We start from the raw sequence: 13,461 nt of genomic DNA, 5'->3' as shown, positions 1-13,461 counted from the left end.
CATTTCTTACTGTCGTCACAGTTCTTCATTTAGCACGTGTGGTTATTCCACATGCATTTTCCCGCACAGAAAAAGGTCTTTCTGCAGAACAAATATCTCATCAGTCAAACTCCTCTGTGCAAGTACTGTAAATAATAAATTTGCACCTCGTGTGTGGCTGGGGAAAGAATGAAATAAAATCCTGTTGCCTTGACACAGAAATATAGGAGAGACAACTTCTTGCTCCTGTGCAGGCTTTTAGGCTTCAGATTAAGTACTCTTATTTGGAGCTGTGATTACGTTTGTATTACATTTTCTATTTCAATGCTTTTCATAAAACTCATGCTTTAAAGGGTACTGTATTTTAAGTTAATTTGAAATTTCTTTGGAATTTACTTTATTCAGCAAAGAGATGGTGAGTATCTCCTACAAGGTAATGCACTTACATTGAGCTCCCATTGAAGAACCACAGTCCCAATTTGTTAAAATTGGTTCTGAATTATAAAACAAACCTTATTACCACTGCTGCCTGTATGAAAAACACAACCAGAGTAATAAAGGCACTAGACCTCAAGGGGGAATGAATACGTTGATCCTCATGGTGTGAAGCAGTGCCTTGCACTGGTGGAGATGTGCAGGTCAGAAGTTGGGATTCTCAGGCAAGAGTCATGGTAGCAGTCACAGACTTCCTTTGCTTTTCCAGTGTATTTTAAAGAAAAGTGAAATTCAGACCCATCAGCTGATGGCTCTCTGAGTCAAAGGAGCACAGAAATTAATCTTCAAATGGTCACTGATGGCTAGAAAAAGAAGTGCATTAAAATAGTAGAAAAGACCGTATTTTATAGCACAAATACACACATTTTCCACTGTACTCACCAGATCTCTTTTTTGTCGTGTGAGAAACATGGTCCTAGGCAGTCATCCTTGCCATAGCATAATTAGGGTGTTTATCAAACTCATATAAATTTTGGTAAGTATTAATCATCATGTAACTACAGTGAAATCAATCCAGATATATTACTGATTACTTAAGTTTTGCAAGCATTTTTCAAATAAAGGCTGCACATTTTGTTCATTATGGTATGGGAAGAGTGGAAAGGATCCGTATCTCATAAAGATTAGAAACATAATTGAGTGTTTTTAGAAATTGACACAAATACTGGAAGTTGGAAAATGTGTTAATAAGTGCCTTTTTATACATGTGCTGTGTTAAAACAGCTCAGTCACTAAAGTAGCCAAACCACACCTGGCATATGAGATTATCCAGTGAAAAACATTTGAAGAGAAATATTTAGACCTTGCCACTGTAGGATAGTTGGACATATTACAAAGAAGGACACAACCTGCGTGTCTGTCCCGGAGAGCCCAACCTCCCTCTTGAGTGTTTGTACTCTTGTGGACCACAGAATTCTGTGAGGTCGGACAGAGAAGTACACGGAAGTAGGGACATATTGGTCGCATAATATACTCACAGTTTCTGACTTTCCATTGCCTGATCCATCTGAAGTGACCAAAGGATATAAACCAGTTTACTGAGTGTAACTCAAACTCAAGTCTGCATAAAAGGCTTTCATTTGGATATGTTCAGGTGTTATCTACACCTCTTACATGTCTTACACCTCTGCTAAGCAGTGTCTGTGGTTAGTAACATACAGAGCAAGAGAAGTAAAGAAAGATTTTTTTTTTCTGGAAAGTGTCAGTTGATCAGGACTGTGACTTTAACTGATTAGAGAAACTGACATTATAAAAACGCGATCCTTGGAAACATTTCATTATTCATTAATCCTTGGTAACATGAGAGAAACTATTCAGCACAAAACGGGGTGGAAGGACAGCAGTTTCTGAAACAGCTCCATTGCCGTGCGGGCAGAATGGTGTCAGTGATGAACTGTTTGGTCAGTACTGCTGGCAGTGCTCTCAGCCCTGGCTCAAGTGAAGGACAGTTGCACAAGGCAATGTACACAGTGTGAAGCAACACTGATGAGAAAGTCAAAGCGAGAAGCAGAGCACTTTGAACAAGAAGAGCACAATGTCTGTGAAGAAAGCTGTTCTGAAGAGCAAATTGCTTGCAGTATATCCTCGTATTCCCCGCCCACCTAAATTGTGTCTCTAAAAAGCATTACAGTTTTGTGACATGGAGGACAGGTCTGGTAGCGGAGCTGAACGTGTCATTGCCAAAGAACACGCTAAATGGACATTATTTCAGTTGACACCCAGCTGAGCAGGATCTCACAAACTCTGGTGCTGACACATTATTTCTGCTCATTGGCAGTGCTCTTAAGCAATGACAGCAAATCCTAGTGTGCTCTGAGGGTAAGCAGAAGAATACTTTTAGCTCTGAACTCTGACGTGTGAAAACCATTGCTTCCTGAATACCGTGTCCACCATGTTTTGAATACAGCCAGCAAAACATTACCTACACATCGGCCAAAGGTATGAATGAAGCTTGCTAAAAAACCTGAGATGACAGGTTTCAATTAGCCAGTGTTCGTACTGCTCTCCCATCAGACCAGCTTGTATCTCAGTGCAAACTGTAAAAATTAGAGAGGCCTTGGCTGGCTGGTCTGTTTTCAACATTGTCATAACAACGTTACCTTGACCTGATTGAAAAACATCCCTGAGCTAGCTCTGGTTGCCATGTATTTGACAGCAAGGAGGTAAGCAGAAGGACAGCAGATCTTACGGCATCACTTGCATGAAAAAAATGAAAAAAAAATTTATAAGGAACAGAAAGGTTTTCTCAGTTCTGTTAGCTGAACCCTACTCGCTGCCTGGTGTGGTGGGGGATGGCAGGAGACTGTCAGAGGAAGTGTGCAGATGGCATAAGAAACGCATATTTAAAATTCTGTCCAGCTGCGCTGTATTGTTTGGTTATCAAGGGAATTGGGAAGAAATAAGAGAATATGGGGGAATTCTGAGCATAGCTTGTTCTTGGTTGCAAAGCATGAACTGCTGCAAACATCCAAATGTAAATAAACCACAACTTTTAGGCATGTATAAGAAATTAATATTTCTGGAGGTGTAAAGAAGTGGCTCGGCATGTTCCAAGGCCTGCTGCTGGACAGCTGCAGTGCAATTAGCCACAAGATCATCCGAAGTTTGAGCTGGGTCTTATGGGTTTTGTTGTTTCTCGTCCATCTGCCAAGTAATTCTTCAGTAAGCTGACATCACACATATCATCTTTCCTTGCAAGAACACATTGTATGTTCTGTATCTTGCCGATTTCTTTTTGTCAACTCTTCTGTTAAAATAAGAAAAGTAGTCTCATATAGGTAGGGTTTTTTAATTAAGCTGGTATTTTTGAGAAAGGAATGTGACATCAGGCTGTGTAACGATTTCTGGATGTGACATCATGATCGAAAATACATAGTAAGATGTAAAAACCTGTTATTTATACAACTTTGTCAACTCCCTGATTATAAAATGCAACAACTTGACTGCCCCTCCTATTTGCCAAATTGTCTCTGACACTGTTATCACTGACGATTTTGCCATTTATATGAACTACACTAGGACTTATAATCTTACAGTTCTAACTTTTTATTCAATTCTTATGACTGCATTCAGTAGAGTACCTCTTGTATCTGATGGCATACAGGAAACACATCCCACTGTACAAGGCAGAAGAAAAAGGCATCTTAGAAGTATAAACAGAGGTAGTGCAAAGACCCTCAATTTGTGTTTCATCCTGTGACTCCTTTCATAAAGTATACTCCTTAAAACAAGTAAAGTACATAGTGATGTTTAAAGCTGAAAAAAGCAAACCCTATAAGCAAACTCACTTAGTAGCAGACTGCAGCCATTTTCCTTCTCTACTTGCTTCATATAAACTCAGAGAAGATATAGATATAGATATAGGCTTTAGAATATTTTTTTTTTTTTTTGGCTAAAAGAGGCATTCTGAGACTGACTGAAGGTAACATGTTGTATGCTGGAGAGGAATTATGATGAGAATTGGATAGGCTGTGGCACACCCCAAAATGTTTGTGATTATTTCAGCCTCATAAAAGTTGCCAAAGTCTATGAAAACAGCCTTTGTTGTCCTGGTATGGTGTGGTGGAGAGGTCCCAGATTTCCTAAGAATCTGAGTGATTGGAGCAATGCAGCTGACTGTGTTAGGTGACACATACCAGGACTTTGAACTACCTATAAAAAATAGGTCTCATTTAGCATGTAGTATTAGGCATTTGGCATGCAAGGACACAAGGCTTTCCCTTGCCTTCAGCTGGTTGTCAGGGGCAAGCAGAGCTCTCTCGCTCCGAGGGGAGGGCTGGGGTGCAGGCATGCTGCGGGCTGGAGGGAAGGCTGGGAGGGAGAGCTGCAGCCCGCTTAAACCTCTGTCATAAATCTGTGGTGGAAGGGAGGATCAAACTGCAGCATGAACAAATATGTGGTATGATGATTATAGACTCGGGAGCCCCAGGCTCAGCCCCGAGACAGTTACTGTCTAAAGACAGAAAGTTTTTCTTTTCCTTGCAGGACAGATTCCTTCTGGAGATTGTCCCTAATCTCATGTTTTAATAACTCCCTAGAATTTAGCCACCTTTGGACAGTGCCCTGCAGGACCATCCTAAGACAAGATTTGTGGCCTGAAGGAATTCATGTTGGGCCTGCAACTGATATGCAATGTGTGCTTTTTCTCCCTTTTTAGTTCTTGCACCATTGCAAGGCATCCATCCTGTCGTCAGCCTTCTAGAGCTCTTCTGACATTTCTCAAAGTAGCTTTTGGGACCGATCACTGATTTTACTTCAGAACAGCTCTACAATGTATGTTTCTTAGTTGCAACTGAAGAACAGCAGAAAGGAAAAGGCCAAATCCTCTTACATGCAAATGGACTGTATTTCTTTTGCCACCATTTCATTTATGCATGGGTTTTGTCCCAGATTCCTCCTTCTTAGCCCTTCACTGGCAGGTTCTATGGGATGATGAAGCTGGAGAAAGACTCTCAGTAAATGTCCTTCCTTAGATGACTTTGAAGTAAAAAAAAAATGCCATGCCAGCAATATTTTGAATGCAGACATAGATTCTCTGTATTGTACATGGCTTTTTGGTTGACATTTTGTCATAAACTAACACCTGAGTGTTAGCTAGGATACCAGCATGAAAATATGTTCAATATCCTTCCATGTGAAGCCATGTCCCAATTCCACCTTGCTGATGGTCCTCAATCAAGAACTTGAAGAGGATCTTACTGAAGATTTCTCTGCTCCCTCAGTGACATAAAGTGTGTTCCCCACTGCAGTCATGTTGGCAAAAGGGGTCCCAAACCCCTTTGCTTGTTTCCAAAATGGTGACCCAGGAAATGCTGTTAAGTTTTCTTGCAAAAGCACAGGTTGAACCTTTTTAATTTTTCTTGGAGACCTTTAGACATAGGAAGAAGGTAGCAGCTTTCTTGTTGCTGCAGGCTGTACCTCAAGCCACACTTCTGATATTCTCTCACAGGTGTGACATTTATTTTTGCAACTGTACTGGCAAGGGGAGGGACATACACTCATACGGTACATCTGCATTCTTGTGAGTTTTGCCAAAGGTTTTTTTGAAAACATTTCTGAAGGTCACTGAGATTTAACTTGGGGACCACATATGTGGGAAGTGGGACATTTCTACCCTGTTAAGTAGCTGTCAACATCATTAAGATGTTATCATCTACACTGTTTTTAGAACTGCTTTTCTGTTTAGTGTTTACGAACAAGTTACAAGAGACAATTGAAGTTGTACATTTCAAGTATGGTACAACAGTGACTCAATATTTAGGGGTATTTGAGCAGTAAGACTGGGAGAAGAAATTATGCCCTACAAAACCAGTTTAAGATATGTCCTTTGTAGTTCTGTCCAGTTACAGTTTAGTAATAACTGTGTATAGTAAACAGTGCATACCTTCTGTACAGGCTGATATCTGATGTACTGGAAGAGAACTTTGCCTCGTGTATCAGGAAACTGGTTGTATTTGCAGGGAATGCCACACTCATCGCTTCTGTGGGGAGAGTATTGCCCTTCTGATCCCGACAAAGAGGATACTTTTCAGTGGTCATCACTGTCTGTAAAATCACTGCAAACAGAACAATTTCTGCTCCCTCTCAAGTCCTATTATTTGCATGAGTAACACAAATTGAAGAAAAGATAGTCTTCTGAAACATCAGTGCTAATTGGTCCCAACCAACTCTGAAACAATTATACAAATTACAGTATTACATTGAAGAACGTCTTTAGCTGTTTCCTGCAAACTAGAAGAGCTATCCTGTCCCAGTTCACCTGGTGGGACTGGTATTACTTTTACCACAATTTGTTAAAAGAATCTATCTTTTATACCTTATCTATAAATGTAAGTATATAAATATATATATACAAAATATATTTATATGTCTTTAAAAAATACACATATCTTGGGACTTCAGTCTCATCAGCACTCTTCTCCTCTGTCTGAAAATACAGTAGTTAGTGTGGGGAAGAGTGCTTAGCCAGGGAGATAAGACAGAATTACAATAGCAACACCAGATTTGCTTGGTCATTCCTGAAAGGGGAATGGTACAAGTTTTCTTGGGTAGACTTGCTCCTACCTGGCACTATCCAACCTCATCAGTATAAAACATAATAGTAACTTTTGAAACTCCTCAGCATCAACGAAATACACAGAGAGTACCATGGGGATCTGGAATTGAGTGCCTTCCTGTCCTTGCCTGGTCTGTTTATTTCCCTCACTCCTACATACTTATTATGCTCTTACCAGCACTGTTTTTTTTTTTTGCAAACATGCTTTATTGGACTCTTCAGTGAGGCACAGAGGGTGCATGCACAGCAGGATCTTGAGCTGCCCAGAGTCAGGTGGTGGAAGCACCTGTACCTTGTCTTTGGAGTCAGCATGTGGAAAATCTCAAAAGAGCTCTTGTTTCCTGTGTGAATTATTGCCAGAACACAAACTAGAGCAACCAACATTTTAAACCCGAAATTACAGCAACCTTCCTTTTAAAATAGATCAGCATTGATCTGCTAGACAGAAAACGAGTTTTATGAGCAATTTTCTCCCTACTATGTCCTTGCAGAGGCAGATCCTTTTCCAGAGATTGTCCCTCAACCCATGTTTTTAATGACTCCCTACAGTTTAACCATCTCAGCACTGTGCTCTCTACATCCATCAGAAACAGTTCTCTCCTCCCATTGACCCTGAAGCTCATGCCTGTTTCTGCTCCTGGTGCTCTCCTAGCATCTGCTTGCCCTCTGAACAGTGTTTCTCCCACTGTGTCTTCTGCTGTGCTGGTCTCTGAGGCTTGCTGCAGCTATAAAACTGCATTTGTACTTCGGGCAAAAGCCAATCTCCAACTTTCTCCTCTGACCTATTCCATTTCACCCAGAGTGCACACTTCAGGAGAAGGCGACTGTGACCAGACAGCTTTCCTGCTTCTGCCCTATCCCACCCCTTCCTAACAAGCCAGACATTAAGGTGCTTATGACATAAACTCTGAAAAAAACAAATTAAATTGTACAATCTGGCACATGGAACTCCAGTACCTCCATTTCTCCTTGGCAGGTCTCAGAGAGCTTGCACCACAGTGCAATCCGTGTGTGGGAAAGGACTCATGTGGACAGTGCCTCCGGCTGGTCTTTCTGCACACTGCCCCTCTCCAGTCTCTCAGCAGCAACCTTTTCCAGTGGGCTTGGCTGACACACAGTTCTGCAATCAAAACAAACAAGGGTATTTGGTTTGAGCCTTCTACCGAGCTTGCTGAGGAAAACCACCAGTTTCATAGGTTGGGACTGTGCTGCCTCTGCAGGCTGGTACATGCTTGGCATTTTGTATTCAAGTACATTAGCCATGCAAAATGGTGGTGAGGTTGATCTATGTGGCTAAACAGAACAAGCAACAGACTAGCAACTATGAAAATTTATTGGTGTTCTTTTTCCCAGATGTTGCTGTCTGTTTGCATGTGTTGCTAAGAAGCTTACTGAATCACTCTGTCGGTTTCTGCACTTGGACACCTGAACATGAAGATGCAGTGCTTGTAAGTCAGGCAGTGGGTAAGCTTAGAGACATCTGTAGAAATACTTCAGAAAGGTGAATAATGAGCACAGCTCACCCTGTATTTTCTGAAATAGAAGAATATACCAGCTCCCAGTACTTGGTAAATGAAATCAGCCTTATATATGCATGGTCCTTATGTTGTTACTTCCATTCAGCGGCAGTATGAAATTTCCTTGTTACTAGGTGGACAAGGTTTTGAATATAGTAATAGTAAAAAAAAAAGACACTGAAAAAGATGAACTGGCTTATATCCACTTTGAATCTTCCCACAAAATCCCTTTTCTTAGCCCACAGACTTCACTAAATCATCCTCTTTTATCTCCCTCCACTGCCTCCCCTTCCTATATGGTATTTAACATAAAATACTTTATTTTATTTTCAGAGCCCTTCACAGCCTCTGCACACCAGTTTTTCATCTCTCATTCTCTTATATGCCAGCTCTCCCCTCCACATCCATCACCCCTTTGTTAGATTTTCAAACATCTTTGTGCTCTTTTTCATACTGCCTCTCGTAACTGAGAGCTGCATCCTGCCAGTGTTAAGAAATTAAGAACATGTCATCCTCTTCTAAACCTCTCCTTAAAACTCACTTTTCTCTACAAGACCTTGCCTGTGTGCTGGCCTATCATGCTGTTGTGGGCTAACCCTGGTAGGCAGCTAAGCACCAGACAGCCTCTCGCTCACTTCCCCCCCTCACCCCAGTGCGATGGGGGAAGAAGAAAGGAAGAGTAGAAGCAAGAAGACTTGTGGGTCAAGATAAAATTTGTTTACTAAAAGTGAAGTGGAAGAAGAGAAAAAGAAAAGAAAGCAAAACAGGTGATGCAAAGGCAATTCCTCAACACCTCCCATGGGTAAAGATATGCCCTGAGAGCTGAGCAAAAGATGGCTAACCCTCCTAAAACTCTCTCTTTTCCCTTTGTATTACTGAGCATGATGTTGTATGGCGTGGAGCATGCCTTTGGTTAGTTCAGGTCATCATGGTTGCGATCCCTCCCAATCTCTTGTGCACCCCAAATCTATTGGGCGGGGGGCGGGGGGGGGGGTGTCGGGGGGGCAAAGTGAGAAACAGAGAAGGCTTTGACACTGTGCAAATGCTGTTCAGCTACAGGTAAAACATTAGTGTGTCATCAACATTGTCTTGGTCAGAAACCTAAACCACAGCACCACATAGGCTGCTCTGAAAAAAATTAACTCCATCCCAGCCAGACCCAGTACACATACTGACCATTGCTATCCACTTCTGCCTTTATGTTGCTCATCTGTTGTAGTTAGTTTACTTCATATTTAGCAATAGACTCTTTCAGTCTACAACCTGGCAGAGCGGTATCCTGGTCCTCAGAACTCATTGATACTTCAAGGAGTACTGATAATCACCATAAAAACACAAACATGACTAGCAGATACTGACATTACACAAAGAAACTAATTTCTGTAAGCTTACAAACCCACCTCTGAAAAGAATAACCTTCAAAACTGTAAAATGGTCAAAAGTAGGCTCAAGACATCCATTTATAATAGTCACAATAGCAGGCCTTTTCTGCCAGTTATGCTGGCAGCTTTTGACCACCATTTCACCACTGCTTCTTCCTTAAATCTTCTGGCTGAGATGTACCAACTATCCTCCTGCCTGATTTGCCTTTTCCCTGAGGGACATATCTAGCTTCTTCCTGCTCTGAGTTGAGTAACTGACCACAGTAGCCAGTGGGAGAACTTCTATCTGGCTAGTTCAAAGGCATCAAAGACAGGACCAAGCAAATATTTTGTGACCCAGTTGGATTAAGAATCTGTGGGTTGTTTGGTTCTAGCAAGCACCACGAACCCCAGGAGGCCGTACTAATTCAGTCTGGTCCAGATTTTCTGCTCCCCGTGTGTCCTCATGGCACAGAGGGATTTGACAGCCCTACTGATGGGTTAAACATCTCTGATTTCCCACCCCCCTCTTATGGTCACATTCTCTTTACTCTTCCATTCTCAGTCAGTTTTCTTAGTCAGTCTTCCCATGGGCGGTAGTCTTCTCATTTTAGTGCATTTTCTTTGCTGAGAAGGACACATTCATAAACACATGAATTGCTCTCCTGTGGTTGGACAAAATATGAAAGAATCTTATGAGGACGTGTAAAGAGAAGCCCCTTGCATGTGGCAGCAAACACTTGATAGCCAGGCTGCCTTGTTCCCTGCAGAGAGTCCCCAGATGACTGCTTCCAGGGAAGCAATACCAACCACCCCACCTATCCTTAATATCTGCCTTCAGATGGAGCTTTCTTCCATGCCAAGAGCTTAACTGCGCCTTCAGTGTTCAGGTGCTCTGTGGACCACAGAGTCTTATTTCTCCTGGGTTCTTTGCTTCTAAAACCAGAAGAAACCCAGATTATTGTTTGGGTTTTTTTTTCTTTCAGGAGTGAGAAGTAATATACAGCACAAGAAAAATAATGCTGGAACTGAAGATATGTGAGGATTCTATTTTTCACTACATCTAAGGAAAATTATAGGCAGCAAACCTAAAATTCAGAAAGAAATCACTATCTTAAAAGAGTTTCAGAAGAGGTTTAGAAAGTATATCTGTTTTTTACCTACAGGTTTTTGGCATATCATCTTTGAGACTGGTACTCTATCACACAGCAGGATCTGAAAAAAAAACCCAAGCCACTGAAGAAACAAATAAGGTTATATATATCTTCCTCTCCTGAGAAACAACATCCTCTGAAAGGTGGAGCTCATGTAGCCAGTCATTAAGAGAAATTAAACTTTTGGTGATATTAGGCTGGAAAATACCTTGTCAAAGGCACTTGAAGGAAAATAGTCATTTATGACCATGTGGTCAGTTTGTTGTTCAAGAGCCCACCTGGAGAGGTCTGAGAAACCAGATTTAAGGTAAAAGCAGCAGTTTTAAAGCCTGTATTTCCTTCTACTGGCTTATTGTATACTTACGCATGTGAGACTAACACTCCATCGAGGCTTATAGGTGCATAAGTCAGTGTTTAGACTATGTCCAGTGCTGTCTGTAGCCTGCTCTTTGTTAAAAATTCTCTTGTGGTTTTGTTGTAACTCAAACGTTAGAAGAGCTTTAGTTAGCTTTTGTTGTAGTTGTTTTCCGCTGGAAAAGCTGGTGAAGCAGGTATTTTTAATGTGTCATTTAATTTGAAACTTTTAAAATGATTCAGTGAACTAAACTGTTAAGCCTTCATTCACTTCTTTTCATTAAATTCCATTTAATTGGAGTTTATCAAGCCTTGCTTTCCTGGCAAAAGGGATGTCTTGCATATTGTATTTGAACATTAAAATAGAAATACATTTTATGAAAACACATATGCTACTGATATGTTTTTAAAATTTCTTTCAGGATCTCTAGTCTAAAAAGAGAAGAGCGTAAAAAAATTTAACAACTTCAAGCACCACAGAAAAATAAAAGTAGCTATAAACATCCATATTACGTTACTTAATACCAGTTCTATCTAAATTGCATAGATGGCATACAAAACCACTATTCTGGCTTTGGTTGGTCTTCAAATAATGTTCCCATAATTTTATGAATAAAAAAATAGCTAAACCAATTCAGGATCGGGTGTTGTACTGTGGCACTAAAAGGAGCACATGAGCATTCATTCCCACAGTACCTAGCTGCACTGAGAGGGGGGGTAGTTTTTATTTTTCTATCTGAACATCCTCCACCACAAAAGATTCTCACTAGAAATAAATAAAACTGGGCATTTAAGTTAAAGACAGACCCAAACTTCACCCTGAAATTCAAATGGAAAAAAGCTTCCTTGCAAGTTTATAAAAATTTGGTAATGTGTTTCTGTATAGCCTGATTTTTTTAGCATTTCTTTATTTTAACAAAGAACAACAGTACTACAAAAAGGCAGGCCCAGTGCACTTCTCTTCAGCCCAATGTAAAATAAGGATGGTAACAGTATAAAAATTTTATGGATTAAATTTTTACTGTTATCTCTAGGTAGAAGACAACTAGTGAGTCTATTTCCAAACTGTGAGCTGCTGAAACACAGGCGACACGCACCTTCCTCAACAGACGGAATGACATTCTAGCATTCGCTGGTTTCAAGCACACCGGATACAAAGGTCTGAACAGATTCTCCTCTCATGTATTAGATATAAGAGATACAGAAAGGAAAGACCTATACTGTTAAAACTGTAAGTTTATTTAGCTTTTTCATTTCTCTCTAGAAGGAAATCAGGTTTTATCAGATGGCCTATTAACAAGGCTGGAAAAGAAGCAAAAGCATTGTCAGCTAGTACCTGTACAGAGTTTAAATTCTTTACTAGGCATAAACCTTGGTGTACAGCCATGTGTCTGTATACCCATACAAACACACTCTTTTGGAATAATTGACTCTTCAGTAAGTGAAAGAATATCTGTTTTCAGACATCCTTCTATAAAGGACAGATGAAATTTAAAAAGCACACAACACAAACATTTTCATACCAGGACATGGAGTCCAATAATAATGGACAAAATAAATGGGTTTGCTGTGAGTAGGATACTTTTCATATTAAGAAAAACTCACAGTCTTATCCTTCTTTCTCCTTCCTTTATTTACCTTTTCTCTGGTTGTTATTGCTGCTTGTTAAAAAAATGTATATTCAAATGAATTTTCAACTCTCAGTGCTCCCTTCAGAGCTGAATTTGTGACATCTTTCATTTCAGTGGCAAGAGAATATGGTATCAAGACAAGTACACAACTGCAAATTCATGGCAACAATAAACCTATCAAAAAGTTCAGCTTAAACTAACCTGTAAGGCTGAATAACCTTGGTCAGAGGAGGAAGGAGAAGAGAAGGGAGGCCTTGAGGTTGGCAATTTCTATATAAACCCAGAACCTGTGGCTCAAAACACATCTTTGGAAAAGAAGCGAGGTGGCAAGAAAGAAATAGCAGATTTGAATAGCAGTGAGGACATCTTTTTCCATGTTTTCTCTTTCACAGCTATGTCTCATTGTGAAAATGCAGCTCTCAATAATGCTTCATTTTCATCATTCTCTATTGCTGTAAATGTTCTGCACGTATAAGGATATATGCTGTAAATGTTCTGTACAGATAAGGAAGAGAGCTCATGGATTTTTTCCCCTTTCTCATTTAAATAGGTCATTGTCTACAAACCTGGCTGGGACTATTCTTAGTCAAGGATGCAGGTGGCACCATCTGTCTCTAGGAGCTATGTGCCAGATGATTCTGGCTTTGCTTGTATGTGAATTTTTTTCCTGCATAAAATTGCCATATGCAGACTATGTGAAACTGACTCTGCCCAAAACACAGTCGCAAATGTACAAAGTATACAAAATAACAAAGACTTCAAGGATTTATTTTATTTCAACAGCATATAAAATGCAAATTTCTATTTGATGTTTTCCCTTGAGGTATCTCAATCAGAGTTAAAAATGACATACTAAATCCCTAAGGTAATATGTGGGCTGTTTCAGGGTTTTTTGTTTTCCTGAAGAACACAGAC

General features: G+C 40.3%; 1 long non-coding RNA gene across 1 annotated transcript; it reads right to left on the bottom strand.

Annotated features, from left to right (window-relative positions):
- Positions 1 to 397: 397 nt before the first annotated feature.
- Positions 398 to 10,623, bottom strand: LOC142599479 (uncharacterized). The gene is made up of 4 exons (XR_012833047.1): positions 10,572 to 10,623; positions 7,487 to 7,649; positions 5,858 to 6,029; positions 398 to 776 (listed from the first exon to the last, which is right to left on the bottom strand). It is a non-coding gene; the product is annotated as an uncharacterized LOC142599479 (long non-coding RNA).
- Between the last annotated feature and the right edge of the window lie 2,838 nt (positions 10,624 to 13,461).

This window comes from Balearica regulorum, chromosome Z, assembly GCF_011004875.1.
Source record: "Balearica regulorum gibbericeps isolate bBalReg1 chromosome Z, bBalReg1.pri, whole genome shotgun sequence".
Lineage (NCBI taxonomy): Eukaryota > Metazoa > Chordata > Aves > Gruiformes > Gruidae > Balearica > Balearica regulorum.
The sequence above is the reverse complement of the archived record's forward strand: the minus strand, read 5'-3'. Positions and strand labels throughout refer to the sequence as shown.